At 40.0% G+C, this 5,000-nt stretch overlaps 1 long non-coding RNA gene across 1 annotated transcript; it reads right to left on the reverse strand.

Moving 5' to 3' along the window:
* Nucleotides 1-56: 56 nt before the first annotated feature.
* LOC107837673 (uncharacterized) lies at nucleotides 57-4,976 on the reverse strand. The gene is made up of 2 exons (XR_001663713.1): nucleotides 3,464-4,976; nucleotides 57-613 (listed from the first exon to the last, which is right to left on the reverse strand). It is a non-coding gene; the product is annotated as an uncharacterized LOC107837673 (long non-coding RNA).
* Between the last annotated feature and the right edge of the window lie 24 nt (nucleotides 4,977-5,000).

The raw sequence follows: 5,000 nt of genomic DNA on the forward strand, positions 1-5,000 counted from the left end.
ATTATAGTGGGGTGCTTATCTCACTGTGATGATCTAGAAGTCAAATCGCAGATATGTTTTTTTTTTTTTTTTACCTTTTCATGTCGCTTTTTGATCTACGCTGTCCACTGGCGCTGCAGTTTTCTCTGCTGCCCTGCAGAATGCTAAATGGGATCGATGTGCGCAGCCAGAGCGTGTGGTGGTGCGGCAGTCTGAACCCGGTCGCCTTCAGCGCCTCCGGTCCGCATTATGCTGCTCTGAGTCATGAGCTAGACAATTAGACTAAAGAAGAACATGAGCTTTTTGTTGAAAAGAGTAGAATTTTGAAAAACCACGATCACTGTTTGTTTATATGTGTGTGTTTTGGTGATGATTATTTATATATCTCGGAGCACCGACCAGGAGGTCACACATATCCATCACCAGATTTATTAGCTCTGGGAGGAAATGTGAGGTCCTGAGTCTCGCCCGGACTCCTGGGAGTTTTGATGCTGCGCTGGCCTTGGTTCTGATCCAGGCAGCAGGCAGGCGGGAGAAGAACCACGCCCCTGTTTTGGAGAGGAGACGACCCCCACCACGCCGGGGACTGCAGCCTCGCCACCTCCAAACATCCTCCAAGGCGCCTCCGGAGCAGCTGAAGAAAAAAAAAAAGAAAAAAGAAAGAATAATAAACGACTGTCTGGCCAACAGCCCGAACAGTCCAGTCATGAAGGCATCTGGATTTAAAACTAAACTGAAGAAATGGTTTAAAACTGACATCAGGACATGACGAAGCTACTCGGAAAAAAAGATGGTGGCTTAGAATAGGTCTGCAAGCAAAAGTATTCACAGCTCTGAAAAATGTTGCATTTCGTCACGTCCAGTGATCAGTGTATGATGGGGGTTTTATGCAGAGATGGAGAACTCAAAAAAAAAATTACTAAAGTAAGAATAGCGCGACTTCGATACACATTTTTACTCAAGTAGAAGTGAAAAGTAGTCGTTCAAGAAACTGCTCAGTAAAAGTAGAAAAGGATTGAGTAAAAGGCTGGAAAAGAGATTGACAACCCGGTCATATTCTTCCGATTCCGCTCGAATAAATTCTCGCTTGCAGCAGTCTGGGATTTCTCCCTTTCACTTCGATTTTCAACTGGGCCAAACAGTGAACAGAAGGAGAACTTATGAACGTTATCAAAGAATTGTAGTCTGCTTGTAGTTTTAGCTATTTTATTTTTTAAGACATCATCAGACACATTTTAAACACTAAAATAATAATAAAATTAATACACATAACATAATTACAAAGCAATAAATTGACGCTGAAGAAACTTTTTTCCCCAAAAAATATCTATAGTAAGAGTAGAGATACTTCATAACATTATACTCAATTACATTTATTAGCTTATTTGACAGGAACAATGCACACAAACAACAGAACGAGCAAATATAACTGAGTAAATGTATCTAGTTACTACCTAACTCTGGTTTTATGTGGCAGACCTACACAAAGCAGTGTCCTGGTGTGAAGTGAAAGGATAACAATGCATGGTTTTCAACATTTTTATGAACAGAAATCTAAAAAGTGTGGCTTGCATGTATATCTAGCCCCTCTGAGTTGCTGCAGTCACAGCTCCACGTCTCTTCAGGTGTGTTTCTGTGGCTTTTGCACATGAAATGGAGCCTGTGCGGTAGTCTTTCCACTTTCCAGATCTTGTTTTATGTCCCGACTCTGCTTTAAATGTCTGCACAGTTTCCTCCCTCAGCTGTGTTTGGTGTTCTCTAACAAACGTCTGGGACTTTCACAGAACAGTTGCATTTATACCGAGATTATATCAGACAGATCGACTCTATTTAAGTTCTTTCTGAATTAGTACATATGGATTTTATTTAGGGTTAGCAGAATGAGGGAGAACTGAACACAAATGCACAGCACACATTTCTGTTTATCTGTAAAACCTTATGTCACGTGACATTAATGCCCTTTTTTATATCACACAAAATCTCAACAGAGTTTTGTCATTGCAGTGGGATAAAAGGGGAAAAATTTCAACCCTCAAATACTGTGTATTGCGTTAGCAATGTCAATTAAATCCACTAGAGGGAGTTATTTCACCAATAATGCAAAGCTTCCTGATCTCATATAGGAGGAGGCTGTCGCCTAACTGAAGTGTAAATGATGGTAGAAAATTTAACGTTTATTTAAAATATAAATCTACAGTCTGGGATGGTAAAAGTACAAGACGGAAAAAACTGCATTCAGTCTGTAGATTGTTGAAGGTGCTTGGCTGAGTTATTTTGTTTTTGAATTAACTTCTGCTGTCATTTTCATCACATCTGGTTCTATATGTGTAGACTCTACAAAAAAATTAAGAGGATAAAATGGTAAAATTATGAGAATGAAGTCTTAATATCACGAGAATAAACCCATGTATCCAGAGAATACATGGGAGGAGGAAAAAAAGTCATAATTTAATGAGAATAAAGTCGAAATCATACGAGAATAAAATCAGAATATTTTGAGAATAAACTGACAATATTGCAACTTTATTATTCTCGTAATTTTATTCGTTGTTTTTCCTTGTGTGGCCCTAATGCTCCGTTAGAAGCCATTTTGCTGCTGCTCTGCTAGCTAAAGTTTTAGCTAGACGACGCAAACAAGCACATTCGAGCGAAATCCTACTAGGAAATCTGCCTTTCATTTCAAGTTCTGATGTCGGATGTGAACTCAAGAAAACCAAACACTGAAACCGAACCAGAGGGTGATCAAACAAGGTATTATTTGTACGGTTTGCAAATTTTTTCCAGTTTAGTCCAGTTCCAGTTTTACTTGTGAAGCACGTTGAACACAACGCTGAGCCAGGTGCTGTGCAGATAAGTCAGTAAGAAATTTATGACTCACGCTAATGTCATAGAACCCACTAACTTTTCCAGTTTTTAATTGCAATTCAAGTCGTTCAAGTTTAATGAACTGCTTGAAATGTTACAAAGGCAGGAGTGGCCTGCCAGAGGATAGAGATAAGGTAAGCCACTAACTGAAAACTGATGTACATTTCAGGGTTATACACAAAGGCCTTTTTTGTGGAACACAAAATACGTTGATGGAGGTTGATCAGTTTTTCTAAATTACTGCAGAAAGTATCATGTTCCTAGAGAAATTACGAGAAAAGACAACTAACAATGGAAGAGAGACAGACCATCATAACACTACAATAAATGTTGGTCTTTTCTACTGAGAAATTGCAAAGAAAATCAAGATGTCAGTGAGTACAGTTTTCTTCACCATCAGGAACTCAGAAACTCTGACAGGAAGAGATCTGGCAAACCAAAGCCACAACTGAATCAGAAGACAAGTCTGAGAGTTAACAGCTTCAAGCCAGTGATTGTAGCAATGGTGGACAACGTACTCAACTCAAATGTTAATACTCATTGTCAAATCTCACTCAACGACAAGAAAATGTTGTTCGGTCAAAAGTTTATTCAAGTTAAAAAGTGATGATGTACTTACTTTTGAAAATACTGAAGTAGTCCAAGTAACTCCAAATCCCATTTGTGAGTGGCTACTGTGACTAATTCCCCTTCTTGTTAGGAACACAGCGTGTGTTTAGCAGCATTTCAGCAAAGAAAAACAGCAACAGCCGACTACAAAGCTACACTGAGCCACAAGGAACGAGTAACGACAAGCTTCCTAGAAATCTAGAGGAGTGAAAGACATGCAGTCCCCCAAAAAATAAATACTGAAGTACAGATACTACAAAAAAAAAAATACAATACTCACGTAAATGCTCCCTGTTCCCTGTTACTGTAGTAACCAAGTCTAAGTCTCATTTGTGAAGTATTTGGGCCTCTTGTTCTAGGATGGAACAAATCTGGCCTGCGATGCAAATGGAGACTCTTGTGTTTTGGGGGGTGAAATTTTATCAAACAAAACTGTATTTCGAACAACAAACAATTATTTCTCATCTACAAACCGGATTTCTGCATTCATCTTAATCTCGTAGAAAGCAGAACCACAAACATCTGGCAACTTTTACACATTTGGTTTGCCCGTGCCTGTTGATCAAGACAGCATTTGGAAAAAACACCGATGCTTTTTGTCCTATTGTTTTTGCTGAGCTGAGATGAAAAATTTTGCACCTTTGACAATTTACAGAACACTTGTAGAAAAAAATTAGTTTTGTTACTTTCAATAAAATCTTGTATGTTTAGTTTATTGAGTAGACAAAAAATGTATTAAAACTTTCATTGGTATATAATTTTTTATGTCTTCCCAAGTGCTTTCAACTTGACGAGTTTTGCTTTCTTGGCAAAAGGTTTAAACCCCCACCGGTGTAGAATTTCCTCCTTCCTGCTGACTAGAACAACCAGCTGCGCTTTCATTCATCTAACAAGGAAAAATGTTTCACAGATCCACCCTACACTTTACACACCAAACCTGTGTCAAAAAAAAAACAAAAAAACTTTGTCCCTGCATTTTAAACTCTTACCGGTTTAACATCAGAGGTGTGTTTGTGCATTCCAGGATTTCCTCTAACTCAGAAATGCCAGATCTCCTCAGAGGCCCCTAAAACAAGCGCCCCCGTTCCTTTGAAGCTCGTTTCTCTTTGTTGCTTTGATATGCCAGGTGTTCCTCTCAGAAACTATAGTGAGCGCTTCTGTGAAGATCCTCGCTACGAGTTCCCAACAGGCCACCGGGCTCACTCGCTTTTGGACGCGCTGATGGTGTGTGATGTGGCCTCTTCGCTCTCGTCCCCCTGAGATCCCTCTTCTCCTTCATGCAGAGATGTCCATCTGTTAGCTGCAACACACATGTACTCTCTCTCTCTGAGCTGTCCATCCCCTTGAACTGAGCCATCAGCTGTGATGGAGGACGATGATGTAGTGCCGCTGTTGCCCAGGCACGCAGCCATGCTGTAACTGGCTGCCATACAGCTTCACCGGGAGTGATGCAACCAAATGATGCTCATTTCCTCAATTTGGACCGAGATCCAGAGACTGAGAAGTAGTGCTGGTGTTTTGTGTGTGTGTGTGTGTGTGTGTGTGTG

This window comes from Poecilia formosa, unplaced genomic scaffold, assembly GCF_000485575.1.
Source record: "Poecilia formosa unplaced genomic scaffold, Poecilia_formosa-5.1.2 Scaffold167, whole genome shotgun sequence".
Classification (NCBI taxonomy): Eukaryota; Metazoa; Chordata; class Actinopteri; order Cyprinodontiformes; family Poeciliidae; genus Poecilia; species Poecilia formosa.